The sequence below is a fragment of the Protopterus annectens genome, chromosome 5.part1 (assembly GCF_019279795.1).
Source record: "Protopterus annectens isolate FY-2018-M chromosome 5.part1, PAN1.0, whole genome shotgun sequence".
NCBI classification, from domain to species: Eukaryota; Metazoa; Chordata; order Ceratodontiformes; family Protopteridae; genus Protopterus; species Protopterus annectens.
The window spans coordinates 581,766,735-581,790,463 of NC_056736.1; positions in this window are offsets into that span (position 1 = coordinate 581,766,735).

The following is a 23,729-nucleotide window of genomic DNA, read 5'->3' on the forward strand; positions in this document are numbered from 1 at the left end:
GAAGAGTTCCGTGCAACACAATGCTGCAAACTGTAGAACCTAAGATAGCTTGTATGCATGCATACATGAATAAATAAGGGAAAGGAACCAACCAAACAAAAGAAAATCACTACCTCGCCCCAGAGTCACCCCACTGAGACCTGTTCTAGGGAATGTCTCGACAATTCTTGATGAGAAACTGTAACAGAGCTATGACAATCAAGTTATTCCTCCAAAGTATGATGATCAAACCCCTAGAACCTGAACACCTCACTGCAAATACAGTCTGCACAGCTACAGTGCTCATTCCCTGCTGCCAAATCTGTCCCTTCCAGAGAGGATCATGCTTTTTCAGCAGGGACACCTTGCAGAACAGGACAGTCAGCTCCACCTTCTTTCCCATCTACTACATCACGGCCATACACTATTCATTTGCCGGATCCATGGCAATTAATAAAACGCAATGGCTCTTTTTTCTGCTACTACTGAAGCCTCTGCCAGCTCAGTGCAGATACTGACTGTTTCCTCTACCTTCTCACAAGGGAGGCTTGTGCCCTCCATTGACAATATTTCCTTAGTTGGCCAGAGTGGTTTGTGCCCTTTCCTGAACTTGACAAACCAAAGGGGACAGTGTGTGTGTATATAACGCTGGGGCATTTACTCAAGCAGATACTTGTACCAAAGCTAGTACTATGCTGCCTGATCCACCTGCTCGTGTGTGTACAAAACCTTTTATTCTAGCAATTTTCTAAGTTTATAAGATCACTATTTGAAATGTGTCCCTATTTTGGGGCTGTATTCCCCCATTATTGGCTTTGTCCAGTTTTTTTTGTGCTAAAAGGTTGAGAGCTATGGTGAGAAGTGAGAACTGAATTCACTAAATTGATAGCCATTTAAGTTTCAGTCTTCCTATCTTTCAGGGAAGTCCTGATTTGGCATAGTGGTATGTTGCCCTGACTGTAGTGCACAGGGTCCTGGGTTCAAGGCTTGGCAGTGAAATGCATGGTGGTAACATGTTTTTTTCTAGCAGCTTTCCAAAATTATACAAGCAATGTTTAAAATCTGTACCTGGTTTTTGGCCTTTTGACTCCCCCCTCAAAAAAAACTGAAATTGAAAATAAGTGTGAGAAGCTGTGCACGATGCCTATGGCTTACACTACTGTCATTCTATATTTTATATATATATATATATATATATATATATATTGTGTGGGTGTAAAAGTAGACTTTTATGATGGAAATGTTCTGAATTGGGCAGTTTTGTCATTATTGGTTCATGCATTTTGTTTCATTGCCTACTGGAAAAATGTTAAAAACAATAAATTTAAAATGTGCTTTGTCTAACAAATGTGCTGTATTATACAAGGAATATAATTTAATAAAGTCAGGAAGGTGTATCAAAGAACACATGTATACTTGTTTTGTGTGCAAGGGGCCAATGATTTCAAAACAGCCCAAAGGTAATTTTTATCCACTGGCCAGATGCATTTTCTTTGGATATGGCGTGGGTTTCAATGCTGTTTCAATGAAATGTGAGTTTCAAGGGAAGATAAGTTTTAATGCTAAGTCTGTTTTCATTGTGAAATAGTATTGCTCTGTTTAGTAGATATCTATTAGTGTTTGTGCATTGTGGTATAAAATGTAAAAATAAAATCCAAATAATCATTGTAGAAGTAAAGCAGTATGCATGCACACATTAGTGTTTATGGCAAATGGGACAAAATACCCAGGTAATGGGACATTGCAATGGCTGCAGGGGGACTCTGGTGCCATATTTTGGTTGTCTGTTCTTCAGTTTGCGTTTGAAAGTTGGTATCCCACAATTCCATTGGAGTGGGTGGGGTTATGTAATTATGTATGCAAATGTTATGTTAATCAGCATAGAGATTTGTACCTATTTTTCATGGGCCTTGTCTAGATTTTTGATATTTCCAGTTTAAGAGGTATGCTTGGGCCTCTTCGCTCATCTAACAGACTGCTGGTTCAAACATTTAAAACCAATATCTCTGCTGGGGGCACTCTGTTTGCCAATTCCATTGGAAAAACATGGAACTCACTTCCTGCAGATCATACTCTCGAGCCCTCCCTACCCCAATTCAAGAAAAGTCTCAGGCAATATTTTAAAACACACTGGCTATTGTCCTTGTTCTAATCCTGACTAGCTCCTTCCCTATAATTTGAGTACTATGTCTTAATTCTCTCAGTCTATATACTTATGTTATTTTAAAAAACTAATGATTGTATACCTGTTAGATCACAGTCTGTAAACTGTGTGAAACTGTGTAATTCTGTGAAATAATTTAATGATTTTGTTACTTTCTGTATGATTTGCCTTGGAGCTTTTCTCCCCAGGCCTCTGCTGAAAATGGACATGCATCCGGTCAGAATATCCCGGTCAACAAATGTAAAATAAATAAATAACTATATATATATATATATATATATATATATATATATATATATATATATATATATATACACACACACACACACACACACACACACACACACACACACACACACACACACACACACACACACACACACACACACTAACATTTGGTCAATTAAAGAAATTGAAATACTGTTTCTTTGTTGCTTAACTGTGTTTTACCTACAAACAATGTTCTCAGTTTGACATGCTATACCTGTTACTGGTCAAATACGTGTTACATTGGATGCACGTTTTTTCACTTTATAGTAGCATCTCTGTAGTGATAGCACAGTAATTGCCTTCAGTAATCACTGTTGCAAGGGGTAGATACGCTAGCATTTGTAACTGCAATATGTAACTGTTGTCACAAGGGGTAGATACGCTAGCATCTGTAACTGTAATATGTAACTGTTGTTGCAAAAGGTAGATACGCTAGCATCTGTAACTGTAATATGTAACTGTTGTCGCAAGGGGTAGATACGCTAGCATCTGTAACTGTAATATGTAACTGTTGTCGCAAGGGGTAGATACGCTAGCATCTGTAACTGTAATATGTAACTGTTGTCGCAAGGGTTAGATACGTTAGCATCTGTGTCAAAAGATTTTTAATACTCTTAACATATACTGGAAGAATCACGCAGCAAAAAAGGTAGGCCAAAAAAGAGTTTATTTAACATGCATGGAGATCTGCCACAAAAAGTTCTGTTGCTAGCAGTCTAATTTTTACACACTTTACATGGGTTTTTATACCCTCTTTCGTGCATACTCAGCAGCTGGTTACTAGACAAGGAATTTTAGTCAAGGCTATAAATTCACTCAGTGGAGCCTTAGATGGTAAAAAAAGTCAGACACAAGATAAGTTGGTGCCTACATCAAGGTAACATCTATGCACTCCTCCTTGGTCAGAGGTCAGTCCCAAGATAGGCCTGTGCCTGGACCAAAGTAGCATCTGTGCATTCCTTTCTGGTCAGCAAATTCCTTACAAGAAAAACAACTCATTTTAGCTTATTTCTTTGCACGCAATGCAGTTTCACATTTTAACCCTTCCTATACAGGATACAAAGATGTTGAACACAAAGATTCTTACTACATTTCCCTCACAACACTTTGTATCCCCAGTAATACATTTTATTCATACAGGTTTTAACACAGTTCATTTCCTGTATATTCAAAATAATAAGCTTTAGTTGCATTGGCAGACAATACACTCGATATTATCATTCGGATGCAAGGAATGCAGCAACAACCCAACAGTAGGAATATAATGGCACCAATACATACAGCAATTAAGACATTCATAAATACTGTTCCTCAATTCCCAAACCAATTTTGGAAAAAGTCAGTCAATGGATTCTGTCCTGGTTTTGTAAGTTCAGAAACTTGCTGTAGGATCTCCAGATGACTGTTAATGTCATATTAGTTGTCTGTAATGAACGGACAACACTTGCAAGTACCTCCTTTCGCCGCTAGGGTGAGTTCGAGCGCCATATGATTCTGCAACACTACAGTCCTTATTGCAGTTAACTCATCCGTCACCAATCCTAGCACAGAAAAAGTTGCATTGCTCAGAGTTTCTAACAGTTTTGACAGTTTTCTGAGCTCCCAAATAGATTTTACTGTCCCATAAGCTGGAAGAATACCAGCCCAAGAAATGACATCATCGCCAAGTCCATGTGTGACAGTCCCTTGCTGCTACTGTGGGCCAAATCGTGATGATAGATCCAGGATGCATCAATGTTACCTACGGGATTAACAGGTTTATTCACAGCACGTACATTTCAGATTTTACCTTGGGGAAGAGTAAATGAATGTCTTATAGCTGGTGCTAAATAACCCAAAAACAACTGCCTGACCAATTCCTTGGTAACCATTTGTATGCTTTTTACCACAGACAAAATAACAGTCATTCACTTTAAGAGTGATATTTACTGAATAGAATGATTTCCTTTGTCTTGTATCCCTTTAAACAAAAGATCATACACAGATAACATTTTTTCAAAAAGTTTGTGACATTAATAAGCCCTGTACACTTAATAAGCACTCTTATAGGCTTGAAACTTCGTTGCACAGTGCCCATCTATTGTACAGTTATGAATTATGGTTACATTACATTGACTCCATCCAACCTTAATTTTTCCAGATCTCTGGAAACATACAGTTCCATTCTGACGACCCATGAGGGTAGTGCTATTTTGTCCTTTAAGGCTACGTTTGAAGTTTCAAACAGTAAATTAGTCCATGTATCATTTGCCCCAAAGGGACTGTACCTAACATCAGGCCACCATGTACAGTAGGGATAGCTGTGCATATCCAACAATTTGAAACATTAAAAGACAAAGCATATGCATATTTAATAGCTTGGTACATATTAAAGGGTGGATGCCAAGCTGTATTTTTATCTCTTCACTTGGCTAGTTTCGTTTGAAAATAAAACGGCCAAAACAGAAAAGTAACAATCACACTTATTAACAACAAAATTAGTTTGGAATGCTTTTGTGGGAAAGACTAAATCCTTCCGGTATTTGCATTGCTACAATAGTCAGATATTCATACAAAACAAGATTACTACTAATTAGTGTTCCTCAGTTTCCTGGTTCCACTTTCAGGATCCTGTTGGTCTTCTGATCTGAAAATAATAATTCGTTAGAGAAGTGTTAGTTTTGTCAGCATTTTCCTCATGTAATCTGCTATCTCTTCACCCCTCACGTTCCGCAGGCAAAAGACCTCGCCACTGCGGAGCGTAATAAGGTACGCATTGACAGGAGTGCCAGAGGTAAGCAGTTTATCCAAGACTGATGTGTCTCGGTCATGAGTTTATGTAACTTGCCTTTGAGAATGCCAGTATGGCTCAACCAACCCTGCTGACTGTGGGTGGTACGCTCAATGATATATTAACTTGATCTGAAAACGGCGCCAGCTTTTGAATAACTTGGTTCACTTAAATGTGTGCCATTATCAGAATAGATGCATGTAGGTAGCCCAAAATGAGAGATAATGTTATTTGTAAGAGCCTTGGCTACTGACAGTGCATCTGAGTGTGCTACCGGAAAAGCTTCTACCCATTTTGTAAAAGCATCAATAATGACTAACACAAATCGCTTTTGTTGAACAGGAGTTAGTTCAATAAAATCCATACAGATTGTGTGAACTGGATACGGAGGTAGCGGAAAAGCTGCTGGGGTGATCCGCACCCCACCACCATGGTATCGCACAAAGCAGGCACGACCAACAAAATCGCTTAGCATACGCTTATAAAACCCTTGGTCCAGAAAATTTGCTGGATTATCTGAAACATAGCAGCAGGGCCCAGATGAGATGGGCCATGCGTCATTAATGAGGCATACCTAAAAAGGTTTGTTGGCAAGACATACTTATCATTTGGACCTACAAAACTCCCTGCTTTGAATAGCCCCATATTTAACCCATCGCTGTTTTTCCTGAACTGTACTAAGTTCCTGCATTACTTGTAAAGTTTGTAGATCAAATTTATCTGTAGGGTGAAGTTCTTTTGTGTGGTCTCGAGTGCAAAAGTAGAGGTTAAGGCTACACTTTTGCAGTTTTGTCAGCTAGTGCATTTGTAAGTGATACTGGATCCTTGGCATTTGTGTGTGCGCGACTTACAGATGGCCAATCCTCGTGGCAGTTGGACAGCTTGTAAGAGGCTAAGGATTAAATCCTTGTGGGTTATTTCCTTTCCTGAGGCAGTAACCATTTCCCTATTTTTTCATTGCTGTGCAAAGACATGGACCGTGGAAAAGCATACTGACTATCTGTGTAGATAGTAACTGCCTTATCCTTGGAAATGGTACATGCTCTGGTCAAAGCAATCAATTTAGCCAGCGGACAGATTCCTGGGGAGAGGTTTTGCCTCTAGTACCTTAGTCTCAGTTGTGACTGCATAACCCACTTGTGTAATACCTGCCTCATTCTTACGTGCTGACCCATCTACTTAACAGGGTCCAATCTGAATTTGCCAAAGGCTGATCCTTAAGGTCTGGTCTTGGCAAGACATTAGAGTGTATTAAGTGTAAACATATGTGAGGGGCACCGTCATCAGCTGTATGTAACAGCGTGGCTGGATTAAGAGTGGTGCATCGCTCAATGGTCATGTGTGGTTGTGATAGTAATGTTGTCATGCAGGACAAGTGTCTGCTAGGAGAGAGAAAGGTAACTTTATCCTGTAGAAGTATTACCGCGACAGAGTGCGGTACCCGTAAAGTAAGGTCATGAAACAAAACTAGGGTTGCAGACGCCTGCACGGCCAGTGCAGCTGCGACTACTGCTTGTACACAGTGTGGCAACGATCGTGCCACTGTGTCTAGTTTACTGGAATAAAAAGCTAATGGCCTCAACTTATCCCCATAAATTTGCAAAAGAACCGATGTCATAAAGCCCTGCTTACAATCTACTGTCTGAACAAAAGGTTTTGTATAGTCAGGGAAGCTAAGTGTTACAGCTCCAGCTATCAGTTGCTTTACCCTAGTAAATGCCTGTATTGCCTTATCTGTCCATTTCAGCGCGTCATGTGCTGCCATGGGAAGTGCAAAAATAAGTTCTGAAAGTGGACTCACTTCCTCTGCATAATTGGGAATCCAACTACGACAAAAGTTAGTTATTCCTAAAAATGACATCATTTCTTTTTTTGTACTGGGCATTGGTGCCTGTAAAATAGCTTTTTTTTTACAGCTATCCAGTTGTCTACCAGCATTTGAAATGGTATAGCCTAGATATCGTACTTCAGCTTTACAAAATTGTAATTTAGATTTGTTTACCTTATGTCCCTCTTCGCCAAGAAATGCAATAACCGAATAGTTTCGACTCACAGACAGCCTCCGTGGGTGCAGCCAGTAAGATGTCGCCCACGTATAACAGTAGATGAGAGCCATGCTGCAGTTAAAACTGTGCCAGGTTTGTTGACATTTCTTGTGAAAAGATTGTAGGGCTTTTACAATATCCCTGCGGCAGCCTTGTGTAGGTGTACCGCTTGCTCATGAACGTAAAAGCGAACCAAAACCTACTAGTTTCCTGTAGAGGGATGGAAAAAAATGCGTTACTGATATCAATGACAGAAAAATACTTATCTGTGGGAAGGATATCATTTAACAAAACAGATGGACCTGGGACCATAGGAGCCCTTGGTACTACAGTAGCATTCACAGCTTGCAGATCCTGTACCATTCTCCAGGTCCCATCCGGTTTTCTTACTGGGAACAAGGGTGTGTTACACGGTGAATCTGTGCATGGAATTAAAACCCCAGCTTGTAATAGAGCCGTGATCACTGGTAGAATGCCTTCTTCTGCCTTTTTACTTAGCGGATACTGATGCTTGTGAGGTCTAAAGTCGGATTTTGGAGTTATTTTAACCTATCCTGCTGTTCTTATTAGCCCAATGTCATGTTGCCCGCGGGACCATAAGGAGTCTGGCACTGATTGTAACTTTAATTCTTCCTGCGGGATTAGGAGATATAGTCAGAATGGCCTCCCGGTGGCGTTAGCCTGTCTTCGCGGAGGTGCACTGTTGGTCTAGCCTGGGTGACCCAATTTAGTCTTTGTACCTGCACGCCTTTACATGCCAATTGTTCTGGCGTCATTTTAGCCCATTTAGTAACTTTCTTCCCCACCAGATACCATGCCATTTGTTCTTCCCTTGTTACAGAGACATGTGCAATAGAATTATTGCGAAAAAGTAACTGCATATCTTTTGTAAGACTGCATGTAACTGCAGAATTTCCTGCTTTATCCCAATATAGGTTTTGTAACAAGATTTTTGTGACCTTGTGTTTAAAGAATTGCTCTTCATATTTGTCGTCTGGTCCTACATACTTTCTGTAGTACATTGTACAGTGTAGTTGTTTAGCTACCACTGGCGGTTGTGTGCCATATTTGCTTAAGGCCAAATTAGTTAGCTCATTTACTACATTTTGTGGTCCAGTTTCGACAAGATCATTACTGTACCAGTAGTGTAAATCACCCTGCCCCACCTGCAACGTAACATCTTGAATTTTTACTGTTTGGCTAGAATCCCTGATGCAGTCGGCACAGCTGCTATGCCAAATACGTGCATCAAATCTCTCCTAATAAGTTTACAGGGCAAACTTTGGAAATAATGACTCGAAATCTGATAGTTTGGTTAGTTTCAGGGTCCGTGAACCATAAGAGTTTAGATAGTGGTTCTTTATAAATGCGGCCATTGGCTGCCTTGACTAATACATAGTCATCAGAAGTTACATCAGATGGCACTGCAGAGGTTTTTAGCAGGGTCCTGGAGGCCCCTGAATCACACAAAAATTCTACATCCTTCCCTTCCACTTGAAGTGTGATAATCGGTTGTGCCTCTAGCTGCATAGTTACAGCCAGCGCTGTTAAATTAATAACCTGATATTCGCCTTCATCTGAAAAATCAGTCACTTCATTTTCCCATCCTGCACATTCCCTTTTACCTTCTTTATTCACATTCTCAAAATCATTCTCATTTTGTATTACTGACTCTTGCCAGTCGACCTCAGCATCTGGGTCCGTTCGTCTGCTGCCATTATATAGTCATGCTGAACTATGATTTGGAGCAGCAGTGGATTTCCCGGGATTCAGGCAATCTCTTGCGAAATGCCCCTTCTTACTGCATTTAAAACATTCCCCTCTTTGTCTGCCTTCGTAATCTTCAAAATGTCCTACATTCCTTCTCCCTCTGCCTCTACCCTGTCCCCTTCCTCTACCTCTGTTGGACGGAGCTTACATTAACATAAGTGTTTTATCCGGCCACCATAAAGGTTTGAGCCTGTTTTCTTTTCTTTTTCTCAAGATATTTATCTGCATGTAAAGGGATACGAGTGTGTGGACAGGGTATGTACCTTAGCTTCTTTTTGTTTTTACTCTGATTTGTCTATACTATGGTTACGTAGCTCCAGAGTCTCCTCTGCTTGTTTTTTGTAAAACTATGGAGGGTATTTTTCCCTGCTTCTCTGCCTCCTGTAAGACTACGAAGGACACCTTTTCTTGATTTTCTGCTTCTTTCTTTTTGATACTGGGGTGGACTAACCCTGTCTTTAGTGACATCAGAATACAAGGGTAGGGCCGTTGGTTTACGACAGACAATAGATGTTTCGTCATCTTCTTTGTGGACAAAAAATGCACCTTTTGCACTCGAGCCACTACTTCCCTTATTTGAAAATTGTTCCCTATGTCTCTTATTAGCTTCTTCTAACCATTTCTGTGCTTGAGGAAATCCTACCTTTTTTTGTTTCTTAACCTTACTTCCTGTGTCCCTGCGCAGGTCTCTCACTAGATTTTGACATTCTGATTTATTCAAGGTACCACTAAACCCATAGTCTTTCTTCCATTTTTTTATATATTTCAAGTTTTTCGGATGTAATTTAAACATATATTCCTCATCCTCAGTCCTTTTATTTAAGCATCCCTTCCTAACACAACTGCTTCCTGTTCCCATTTTTCTTATTTAAAAGAAAAACTGTTTCCTTTTCCTGAGATCTCTACCGGTCTTTTGTAAAATTTTAAACAAAAGAAATTCCTTTATGACTAGTCCCTTTTAAATAAAAAAACTTTTACAAAAAAAGCTTACCTTACTGCGGATCTTCCGCCCTCGTTCGTCACCGTCCCACGGATCGAATCTAAGAGTGACTGGCCTCTACTTACGACTTTTTTGTCGGAGGTCTTTCCATTCAAGGGAGCCCGAGATTCGTTCTCCCCTTCCTGTACAGGTTTTTCAGTCCCTCTTATGCGATTCGTACCGTGAAGAGGTGGCCCCACGTTGGGCGCCAGAAATGTCAAAAGATTTTTAATACTCTTAACATATACTGGAAGAATCACGCAGCAAAAAAGGTAGGCCAAAAAAGAGTTTATTTAACATGCATGGAGATCTGCCACAAAAAGTTCTGTTGCTAGCAGTCTAATTTCTACACACTTTACATGGGTTTTTATACCCTCTTTCGTGCATACTCAGCAGCTGGTTACTAGACAAGGAATTTTAGTCAAGGCTATAAATTCACTCAGTGGAGCCTTAGATGGTAAAAAAGTCAGACACAAGATAAGTTGGTGCCTACATCAAGGTAACATCTATGCACTCCTCCTTGGTCAGAGGTCAGTCCCAAGATAGGCCTGTGCCTGGACCAAAGTAGCATCTGTGCATTCCTTTCTGGTCAGCAAATTCCTTACAAGAAAAACAACTCATTTTAGCTTATTTCTTTGCACGCAATGCAGTTTCACATTTTAACCCTTCCTATACAGGATACAAAGATGTTGAACACAAAGATTCTTACTACAATCTGTAACTGTAATATGTAACTGTTGTCGCAAGGGGTAGATACGCTAGCATCTGTAACTGTAATAGGTAACTGTTGTCGCAAGGGGTAGATACGCTAGCGTATGTAACTGTTGTCGCAAGGGGTAGATACGCTAGCATCTGTAACTGTAATATGTAACTGTTGTCACAAGGGGTAGATACGCTAGCATCTGTAACTGTAATATGCAACTGTTGTCGCAAGGGGTAGATACGCTAGCATCTGTAACTGTAATATGTAACTGTTGTCGCAAGGGGTAGATACGCTAGCATCTGTAACTGTAATATGTAACTGTTTTCGCAAGGGGTAGATACACTAGCATCTGTAACTGTAATATGTAACTGTTGTCGCAAGGGGTAGATATGCTAGCATCTGTAACTGTAATATATAACTGTTGTCGCAAGGGGTAGATACGTTAGCATCTGTAACTGTAATATGTAACTGTTGTCGCAAGGGGTAGATACGCTAGCATCTGTAACTGTAATAGGTAACTGTTGTCGCAAGGTGTTCTCTAGCTTCCTACAGTACAGGTAACAAAATATTGCTGTCACAATCGACTAAAAAGGATTTAGATCAGTTAAAACCCTTGTTGCTAGTATTTAGAGGCTATTTGGTAGGGTTTATTAACTTTGAAAGGGTCTGTTAACTTAAAGGATTTTAGATCAGTTAAAACCCTTGCCGCTAGCATTTAGAGGTTATTTGATGGGGTTTATTAACGTTGTAACTGTATACTTACTTTATAGTAGTGTTTCTGTAGCTATAGCACAGTAATTTCCTCAGTAATCACTATCACAAGTGCTAGATACGCTAGTTTCAGCAAATATAATATGTAACTGTTGTCACTAGGCATTTTACAGCTCCCTACAGTAAAGGTTACAAAATATTGCTGTTGCAATTGACTTTAAAGGATTTGGATCAGCTAAAACCCTTCTCGCTAGCATTTAGAGGCTATTTGATAGGATTTATTAACTTTGTAAGTTTACTTTATAGTAGTGTTTCTGTAGCTATAGCACAGTAATGACCTTCAGTAATCACTGTCTCAAGTGTTAGATACGCAAGTTTAAGCAAATGTAATATGTAACTGCTGTTGCTAGGCAATGCATACCTTACTACAGTAAAGATAAACTATTGCTGTTGCAAGAGATTCAAAAGGACTTAGATCATTTAAAACCTGTTGCTAGTACTTAGTTGTTTCTGTAAACAGTATAATGATAATGTCTCATGGTTCTAACTGTACTACACTTGTTAAAAGGTCAATTTTCTAAAACAATTTTCTATATAGTTTGTATATGCTTAACAATAATCACCCCTATTTGTTGCACTGTTTATTATTAATATCACTGGTATTTGCCACATCTCATTACTGTCTCCTATTTTGTGTTTTAGTAACATCCCGGTCTAACAGAGGAACAATCCACAGTAGGCAAACAGCACTAATTCTGAAAAAAAAGAAACCCTCTGTCCCATGCACTCTGCTGCCTTACAATCTCTGCGAACGGGTACTGCTAACCGCAGTCTTTCTGGAAGCACCACTGACCCTCCAGGCCACCTCAAAAAGACTGTACGTGTCTTTCAGTGTAACATATACAGTATGGTCTTTACTGGTCCTCATGCATAAAACTACAGGCTTTTTAACAGCATGCTGCTAAAATAGAAACTCACATTATAATTTCTCCCTCGTTTTCCCCGGCATTTTATCTATCTTTTTTACTTCCTCTATTTTTCTAGCTACTGTGTTAGCCTCTATCTTTTCCATGGAATTACCCTACTTTTTGGCTTCATTTAAGAAGGCCATTCACAGAGAACTTTACCCACCCCATCTATCTCTCTCTACCCCTCTGCTCCCCCCTATTTCCTATCCACCTAATCCTATCCCACACTACCAAACAGTTAGCTTGTCCCACAAAACATACTACATTTGTGTAGAGTAACTACCATTAGTTACTTTTTTCTGTTTTCTTCCTCTCTCTCTATGTTAATAGGTAACTCATACATACCCATCAAGAAAGCTTCCCTTAGATAGCTTGCTTGGAAATAGTTTTTCATTTCTCTCTCCTCTTCTCTAAAGGCAGGTGCCTCCCGCTCCATTCCCCCTCGCTAACACTCAGATTCACTTTGCTCCCCTACTCGTCCTCATTCCCACCAACCCCTACATCACTTAAACATATAGCTATAGACCATACACTCAATCAATTCTCACACTCTAAATTACCCTATTATATCAGACCTATTATCCCCCATAGAAACACACTCCACCACACCCTTAAAACAAAACTCAACCCGTACAATTACAGATACCACACTTATACACACCCTTCTCTCTCTCTACTCCTGCTTTCCATCATCTCCTCCTACCACACCCCACTTCATGTCAGCTCCTCACCCCAATGGCAAACAGTATCCATAGCCAATCCCACAAAACTAAAAAACTTCCCTATATCACCATGCAATCTTACCTCCTCCCATTCCGTCTCCTACCTAGAGAAGAAGATGCCAGTCAAAATTCACCCTCACTCTTCTCAAAGACAAACTAAAATATTATATAAACTAGTTAAACAATATTTACACATATTCCAAATTCTCACCTGCAGTGGTCACATACACCTGAATCCAGGACCCTGTACATCAACCAGCCCATACTTAAATCAGCTAAATCCCCTATACCATAGACCTAGCTCATCTCTCCTCTTCTTAAACATAAATGCAAGAAGCATACATAACAAAATCTAAGACCTTCATTCCCTACTAGCTCAATATAAACCAGAAATCATTGTGTTAACTGAAACACCACAATAATGAGATTACAGCCCCTGGCTACAATATTATACGCAGAGATAGAATAGAGAAAAAGGGAGGGGGTGTAGCAATATTATTCCAAAATCATCTCACCATAGAACAATTTGATTGTAATACCCAAGATGTCAGAGATGTAGAACTAATTCTTGCTAAATTAAAACTAAACCCCAACAAACATATACATATTGTAGGTGGCTATATCCCACCAGGCAATAACATTATTATAATGGAAAACTCGCTAGACTGGGTCTCCAACTCCCTTCCACAAGAAAACATACTATTAGGTGACTTTAATATTGACTGGAATAACTGCTCCAGCCACAATCCCTCTACATACATTAACCTCCATGGTTTTACCCAAATCATATCTTCCCCCACAAGAATTGACAAAACATCCAAACACCAGTCCATCCTTGACTGGATTCTGTTATCTGACCCCACTCTCGCGCATCAATCTGGCTGTCTTCCTGATTGTCTAAGTGACCATCAGCCAACCTACCTAATTAGGAACAGATCCCAATACATCAGCCAGTCCATCCTCAGAGTAGTAAGAAAAAAAAAGACCTTCATACCTACTGACTTCATCAATGCACTGAAATGCTGTAATTGGACTCCCCTAAAGCAACTATCATTAGATGAAGCCATCCAGTACTTTAACTCTACCTTCCTAAAATTCTTAAACCATCATGCACCCTCCTGACTCATAAGAATAAAAACTAAATATGCCTCATGGCTAAACAAAGATACTAAAACTACAATGAAAGAAAGGGACAAGGCCTGGATACAATTTCATAAAAACAAAACCACTACCCTGAGACAAATCTAGTTAGATCTCCGCAACAAAGCCAAAAAACAAATTAAACTTGACAAAACTAATTACTATAAAAACATGCAAGAAAAATATGCCCACAACCCTAAAAATTCTGGGCGACAATAAATGGTATATTCCACTCAGGAAAATCTACTACGCCAACCCCTGTGCTACCAAACAACCATGATAACATTCCCACACAGTTTAACAAATACTTTACCAAAACAGTCCAAACCCTAGCCAATGCCCAAAATAGTACCAGTAGCTCCATACCAATAGCTACCCTAATCCACCCCAATACACAGAACAATACCTCCAGCTTTTCCTTGCACCCTGTGTCCACTAAAGTAATTTCTAAACTCCTTAAGAAACTCAAACCGAACATGCTAGCAGCTGATAATCTACCAGCAGATTTCCTGAAGATATCTGCAGAGGCTATAGCCTATCCTGTGTCTATACTCATAAACAGGTCACTATTAGAGTGCAAGGTACCTACCTCATGGAAAACATCACATATTATTCCGCTGCACAAAGGAGATAACTCCTTAGAGCTCACCAACTATCGTCCAATCTCAGTTCTATCACCCTTATCCAAAATATTAGAAAAAGTTGTCCATACTCAACTAATGGAGTACCTCCTAAAAGTCAACCTATTTTCCAAATCACAGCATGACTTTAGACCTTCCCATAGCACCACCACAGCACTACTGTCTTTTACCAATATAGTTAACCACCACAGAAACAAGCGTCTTTCTGTATCTTCCATATTCTTAGACTTATCAAAAGCCTTTGACATGGTTAACCACAGTATGCTTCTTGAAACTATATCTACCCTAAACATTAGCTCCTCCTCTATATTATGGTTCAACCGCTACTTAGCAGGCCATCTTCAAGCAGTCCTATGGCAAGACCAATTGTCCCCCCTGTTACCTGTATCCATAGGAGTACCTCAAGGGTCCATCCTTGGCCCACTGCTGTTCTCTCTCATCAACCAGATCTCTTCATCCTCTCTCTACCTCAGTAGTACAATACGCTGATGACACCACCCTTATATGTGCCGCCTCCACCTTAAATGAACTACAAACCCTGACCCAAAATTATTTTACTTTAGCCGAAATGCGGCTAACTAACATCAAACTTATTTTTAATCAAAAAAAAAAAACAAAACATTATTTTCAGCCCTGGTAGATCCCTCCTCTAAACAACAACTTCACCATAATCTCCAAAGATAATACTCAAATCACTCCAACCATTCACACCAAACTGCTAGGTGTAGAAATTGACAATAACCTGAAATTCAACATCCACATAGCACAAACCATCAAGAAAGCAAACAAAAAACTTGGGCTCCTGTATAGGAACAAACAGTATATCACTAAACATACCAAAGCCACCATTGCAATGACTCCTTTCCTATCCATCCTTCTTTATGCCTCCCCTATCTTGACTAATCTCCGCCAGTCTGAACTAAACAAAATGGAATCTTGTTATAACAAGATTGCCAAGTCTGCTACTGAAGCATCATATAGGTCCCACCACTGTCTATCCCCTAAGCAGCTCAATTGGCTTGAGTTGCCTCAGCTATTGCTACTCAACCAGTTAGCAATAGCACACAAGCTCTACTACCTTCCTGATAAAGCCCCAGTACTCCAGCATCTAATGCAACCCCACACTACCACTAGAACCTTAATATCTAGTAAGCAGAACCTCCTAGAGGTCATCAGATATAACAATTATGCTGGTAAATCTCTCTTTTCCTGCACTACTTCTAGAATCTGGAATTCACTACCTAACTACATAACTTCTACTACCTCCACTAATCAATTTAAAAAACTCCAGAAAACCCACTATTTAAACAACTGGCTTTATTCCTGCTACTCCCTAGGCTAATCCATACCTATGAACTGTCACAAGGATTCTGCTAAGTGACACCAGTTTTTTACCCTGTAAAGTTTGTTAAACTGTTGATTGTTACTGTACAGAACTAATATTGCCTCAAACAAATTATCTCATGCAATTTAAACACCATTACCAGTCTGTTTTTATCCTTCATAACATCGATGCGTACACTCTAATTTCGGTATTGTTATCTTTAAAAAAATCAAGTGCTGTTTCAATGTAATGTTTTTTTCTGTTTATTTAAGAGCCTGTTAATCTCTACTTTATTGTATGCATATATGTATGTTAGACTTCTCATATGTACTGTATTGTACTTTGGAGATTTTCTCCCCGGGCCTCCGGTGAAAATGGACCTGTGTCCAGTCGGACTTTCCCGGTAAACAAATGTAAAATAAAATAAAAATACAGAAAATAAAAAACAATGAACACAAAACAGCGATAATTTTAGATCGAATGTAAAATGATCAAAAAAATATAAAAAGTATAATCATATTTTTTGCAGATGTCCAAGCCATCTTGGTGCTTCCCACACTCGGTGCTAATTATATATAACAACTCTGAGACCACACAACAGCAGGCTAAGGGCAAATCATAGGAGGTTACTAGGCTAATTAATGACCTTGAGGCCCTTACAAGCCTTGCCAAGTATTTTCATCTTTTTAATGGCACTATTAGTACACCTGACTCAGCACCTGCTTTCCCTATCCAGAAGGGACGCAGGTAAAACCTCAGGGGTGAATTTGCGATTCCCCATCCAATTATACAAACTGAAGAGTGTTAGTGAAGGGCTCTGTTTTACTAGGACTGGAAGCTTATTCCAGAGTAGGGGGAGGCTTTGGGAGATACACCTGTCTCTCCGGCGATTCTGTTAATGTCGCTTCTCATGTTGGGTCATTAGAGCGAGTGCAATGAGTATCATTTGTCTTGCTAATGTGTAGCATTTCCATCAGGGCAGGATCTGTGGTTGTCCTATAGGCTAGGGATAGGTCACCCCAAGTAGTCTGTGGGACACAGAATAAAGTGACAGAAATTTTAGTCTGCTTGAATAACGCACGTGTTGGACACCTTGAATTTTCTTTGTAAGGTATCTCTGAGTTCTCTCCAGTTGGAGGTTGGAGGTGCTTGGCAAGGTACATACCAAAGGGCACACTGTACTCTATAATTAGTCTAATAAGGGAGGAGTACAGGGGGGGGGTTATAACCTTTTTTATTCTGGAGGCAATTCCTTTATTGATGAGTTGGACAACATAAAAGGTTTTCCTTTCCACTGTGGAAACATGATGGTCGAAGGACAGGTTGTCAACCTGTGTGCCCAGATCTCTTACCACGGATTGGGTACTTAAGGTGATGCTGTTAATGTGGTACTTTGCAGGGATGTTTCCCTTGCTGAATGGGATGATGATACAGTTTTTTGCATTTAGCTTGAGCCCATGACCTTGACACGAATCGCTGGTCAGAGTGAAACCTTCCTGAAGGGTGACAATGTCATTAGGGGATTTAATGATCATGCCCAGCTTGCAGTCATCTGCAAACTTTGTTAGCCACACAGCTTTTGTTTTTACCTGCACTTCTGAAAAGTAAATTCCAAACAATAGGGACCCAAGCACCGGCCCTTGTGGTACTCCACTGGTTACTTGTTAGAAGGTGGATAGAGAGTCCTCTGTTTTAACTCTGTGTGTTCTATTTGTGAGCCAGTTAGCAACCCACCTAACTATATACTGGTTTACATTCAGTTGAGTAAGGGTATCAATGATGCCTGAGTGGGGAATGGTGTTGAAGGCCTTTGCCAGGTCTACATAGGCAGTATGCACAGTTTTGCCTTCATCCAGAGCTTTGATGACTGTCTTGAAGAAGTCCATCAAGTTCAGTAGGCACAACCACCCTTTGATAAAACTGAAATGGGATAGGTTTAGTGTTTGGAGGTCACCAATTTCCTTGTTGATGATGTCCATTATGACTCTCTCCATGGCCTTGCATATAAGGCTGTTCATATTTATTGGTCTGTAATTCCCTGGGAGAGCAGAGGAGCCCCCTTTGTGGAGAGGGAAGACAGAGGCCATTTTCCAATCTGCAAGAGTACACTCAGTGCTTAGACTGTGGTTAAAGAGGGTACTCAGAGGTGTTGCTAGCTCCTGCTTTAAGCAATTTAGGATGCAGCCAGGGATGTTGTCTGGTCCCATAGATGCCGTGTTTTTTGTTTTGGAAAGGACATTAAGAACCTGTTCCTTAGAGATTTCTGGGGGTAGGACATGCAGGAGCAATGTCTTGTGGTATAGTTGGTGGTGACAGGTGGGTGCACTGAACCTTGGTATAGTTGGTGGTGACAGGTGGGTGCACTGAACCTATCTGCCAGCAAATCAGCAATATCATAAGGTTCAGTATATGTTATGCCATTTACAAGTTCAGTGGAAATCTAGTATTTTCCTTTGAGGTTGCAGGCATAGCTGAAGAATGCCTTGTGGTTACCCTTGGCTAATGCGGCCAATTTGGTAGTCGGCTTTGGATTTTTTCACTAGGTGTCTAATTTGCTTATTTAGTCCAATAAGGGAGTCCTTAGAGTTTGGGGACCATCCTCTACTGCTTTTGGACAGCAGTTTCTTTCTCCAGTTATACAGCCTGTTTATGGAGGATATCCACCAAACAGGTTGTTTTTTACGTGAGGAAGTTAATTTTATCCTGGCAGGTACAACTGAGTTGATGCAACTGTGAAGGTGTTTATACAAGGCATTGGAGTAAACCTCAGAGTAGGTATCTTTGCCATCAGTAGGGGTAGGGGCTATGAAGCTAGTAATATCGTCTTGTAATAGATTATAATTAGCTTTGGAGAAAAGTTTTACTTTACTTCCTGCTGAGGGGATGGTCATACACTATTATTACTTCTAGTGTGACTGGTTGTGGTCAGATCTCACTAGAGATGACTGTACACTTGGGGCGGTGCAAAGATTACTCATGTTTGTGAGTACCAGATCCAGGATGTTAGAATCCCTAGTAGGGGTGTCCATACTTCTCAACTCTACAGCTTTTTGAAAAATGAGATTTTTCCCTCATATTTTTGGTCTATTTCTCATAACTTTTATAATTTTTCTGGCAAGGACTGAAGTCACTAAATAATGAAATACATTTGAGTTTCAGACTTCTAATCCTTCAGAAAATGTAGGTTAATACAAATCCTGTTACTCTAGCAACTTTCTAAGATTATAAGAGCAATATTTAAAATCTGTCCCTATTTTTGGGCCTTTGTACCCCCATTTTATCAGGCTTTGTCCAGATTTCTTGCACTTAGAGGTTGAGAGGTATGGGGGTGTCTACCAGCTGGTCCAGGACATTAAAGTTAACAAAGTTCAAGAATCTCTGGCTGAGCACTTTAGTACAGGTATAGTTAGACCAATCTATTGATGGGTCGTTAAAATCTCCCAAAATCAAGGTGTTTGGTGGTACACTAAGGGACTCCAGGAGATCCAGGTAAGCGTTGTAGGTATCCTGGTTCAAGGAGGGGGATCCTATAACTGGTGATAATCTGAAGAGAAGTTTTACCTATGGATAGTTGTACATGGAAAAGTTCGATGGCCTCATTTAGACATACAAATCTGGAGGAATATTTGTCTTTAATAAAAACAGATACTCCTCCTCCTTTGGATTTTCCACTATCATCTGATAGTCTGAGCGAGTGGAAGGCATTATAACCTGGTATGTCCAGGGTGCTCGCCACAGCCTTGAACCAGGTTTCATTGACTGCACAGACGTCAGCATCCTCCAAAGTGAGGGCAGCTTCCAACGAGTGTAGTTTTAGGTTAGGACTCCTAGCGTTTAGCAGCATGACCCTGATGTTAGTTTTTGAGGAAGATTTTACATTGGACATTTTGTACTTGTGACACTGCCTAAAAAGGCACTAGGGGGGAGGCGAAAGCCTTTGCCAGTAGCCGAAATCCTTGGGGTGACAGGTGGAGACTGTCTCTGGAAAAGCATTGAGGTCTATCAACCATGTCATCCCAGGTTGACAGGAACTGGATCCTCTTAGAATGACACCAGAAGTTAAAACAATTATTGAAGTCAATCATTGTTTGCTTCTATTGCGGCTTCATCCTGGGTGAGGGCAGTATGCTGCTTAATGCTTGGGACATACCTGCCTGGGACACACAATCCGAGAACTTAGTCATGTCTCTCTTCATGTAGTCCAGAGAGGTACGTCTCAAGTTGTTCACACCAACATGTACTATAACAGAGTCATAACAGTGCTTCCTGCTGAGAGACTTGAGTGCATGTGTGATGTTCCAGGTCCTGACACCAGACAGGCAGCTTACTGTGATCTTCTCTTTGTCAGACCTGGTGAGTGGAATATCAGTGTGTCTCACAATAGCATCAGCTATGACTAGTACATCTGGATTTGTGTTGTACCTTAATGGCTTACCTGGTGAGACACTGGCATGTGTGTTTTTCTGTGTACTGTGTTTATCGACACATGAGCTAAGTGTGGTGTGCTTGTGTCTGGGAGGTCTCTGTGCTTTGGGTATGTTTTTAGAGAGGACCTCCGCATATGAGTGTTATGTGTTGGTTTCATGGTGGGTGCGGGTGGTGGTATGTGAATGCAAACAACCTCCATGGGGTCAGGTATACTGACTGGTGAGTGAAGGAGCAATGATTCCATTTTTTTTTTATGTAGATGCACCTCTCGCATGTTGAGTTTGTGTATTGTAACAGAAGTGGGTTGTCCATGTACATGAGGCAATTGCTACATTGTCTCAGGATGCCTAATTTGACCAGGTGGGCTGAAGAAATGGTGGGGTAGTGTCCTTCCATAGTGCTAGGTAAGAGGTGTGGCTGGTAACAGGGACTATTTAACTCCTGGCCTGAATGAGTTAAGTTAATTTGCTTAATTGTTTAAACCATTAATGGATGACTGCAATCAATTCTTCTGATTTTTTGCCCTAATAAATATATTTAAATATTATGTGCAATTCCTCCTGGTGCTAGATATTTTCTTTTGGATCTTACATTTGGTAACAGGGCCTGACCAGAAATGCCCTGCTAGGGTTCCTGTGCCAGGGTAGTCTGCTAGTTTAGATGAAAGGATCTAGAGAGGGTAGCTCAGAGGCTGTACTGATCTGTAGACCAAAAAACTCTCCAATGGAAAACAGACTACAGTTAAGGGAAAAGTTACTCTTTATATACCTGGCAAATAGTAACTGGATCTGCTCATCGTGCATGATGGTGAGCAACACTGTATGTCATGAAATGAAAAAACTTTACTGTAAACAGGGCTGGCCTTTGGTCAACCATCCAGATTACTGAAAAAGCACCCCTGCTAGAGTGGTGCCCTAGGTGGCTGTCTAGTTGGCCTATGCCTAAGGCCGGCTATGCTGGTGGGCAAAATAGCCAATCAAAAGCTCAGAACAGAGCTCTAGTCCAATGAGCTTCAATGGATGGGTCTCTAGCCACACACCTCCTGCCACAGGGGTGCAGAGGGCCCTCTCTAAAAAATGTTTGTTGGGGATTAGTGCTCAATTCAAATACAAACAGAACTAGTCACAACAGAATCTGTGGCTAGTCTATGCTACCCAGTCCAAGTGCCCAGAACACAATGATAAATTTCCCTGCCTGCTGCAATGAGACCTGCCAAATAAAGCAACCAGCAGACTGAAACACATACACTGCATGTCGTGAAATGAAAAAAAACTTTACTGTAGACAGGGCTGGCCTTTGGTCAACCATCCAGATTACTGGAAAAGCACCCCTGCTAGAGTGGTGCCCTAGGTGGCTGTCTAGTTGGCCTATGCCTAAGGCTGGCTATGCTGGTGGGCAAAATAGCCAATCAAAAGCTCAGAACAGAGCCCTAGTCCAACGAGCTTCAACGGATGGGTCTCTAGCCACACAACTCCTGCCACAAGGGTGTAGACGGCCCTCTCCAGAAAATGTTTGTTGGGGATTAGTGCTCAATTCAAATACAAACAGAACTAGTCACAACAGAATCTGTGGCTAGTCTATGCTACCCAGTCCAAGTGCCCAGAACAAAGAGCATTCACTTTTTTGAGGATTCACACTTATTTAACAGCACAAAAGGCATTCATTGTTATGAAATGCAACTATATACATATATGTATACATGGTTTCACTTTGAAACCTCGAGATACTGAAATTTTGAATTTCAGTATCTAGAGACAAGAACAGCGAAAGTGCAGTAGCTTGAAACTGTATATTGTCGAATCATAGTTTGTCGAATCTGTAGTAGGTGTGGTGTGTTCTGCTTTTCCTTGTATGCGGTCACTTTAAGCTCTTTGGTTTATGGGTAAGAAAGATGGCAGCCGATGTGTGGTTAGGTTTAGAGATTAAGGTAAGTTTACAGTTTGATAGGGTTTTGTGTAGAAATGTGGTTTGTGTTACCTTTTTGGAAAGTTTCAGAAGTCGGTTAAGGTAGGTAGGTGATTGTGTGTGTGTGTGTAAGTGTTGAAATTGGTGTGCTTTGTGTACGTGTAGTGTGTATATTTCTTGTAACATAAGCATAACAGTGTGCAATGGGAGAGTAGGGAGCATTACATTAGGTTTGTTTTTTTCATGTTATGCAACTTCGGAGTTGATATATATAAATAGTGAGGGTGTGCAGGAAGGCTTGGCCCTCTACTTAAATGTTTTTTTTTGTTTTTTTGGTGCTTTTATGTAGGAGGAGGGTTAGGTATTTTTTGTGGCCTGTTAATTTCAATATTTTGTATGCCAGTTATCTCGTTTTTCTGCAGTTTCGCTATTCTGGTCTCAAGATACTGAAATTCGATATTTCAGTATCTCGAGGTTTCAAAGTCAAACTGTATATATATATATATATATATATATATATATATATATGTGTGTGTGTGTGTGTGTGTGTATATGTATCTAGGACACTCTACTGAATGCCCATTTCACCAAAAGTGAAACGGGTGAGCACACTTTCGTGACAGTGTGCTAAAAAAAAATTAACAAAATTAAAAAAAAACCCAGAAATCACATTTACACAGGGGGGCAAGCCCCCTTGCACCCCCACACCCCCCTACTTTTATATTCTCACTCTGAGATCGCACTACAGTGGGGAAAAGGGAATATCCCCCTTATACCCGCTGTGCTATGATCTCAGCAACAGCCATTTCCCCATTTTTTTTTTTTTAGCGCACTGTCGGGAAAGTGTGCTCGCCCATTTCACTTTCGGTGAAACGGGCATATATATATATATATATATATATATGTACAGAGAGAGAAGACAGAGAAATATAGATATATAGATACATAACTATTTATATATATATATATATATATATATATATATATATATTTATATATCATCTTCCCCTTTTTTTCCATTTATGTATATGGTTCTCTCAATTCACTGCCACTCGCCTACCTTCTTTCACAGTCTTGCCCGACTGTCACAGGTGTTCTGTCATGCCATACAGATACCTCTTTGTTGGATGTCCTCAATTCCTCTTACCGTCTTTCTGTCTCTCCCAAATCTTCTTCACCAAATCATCTTCTGCATTCCTGCACATGTTCC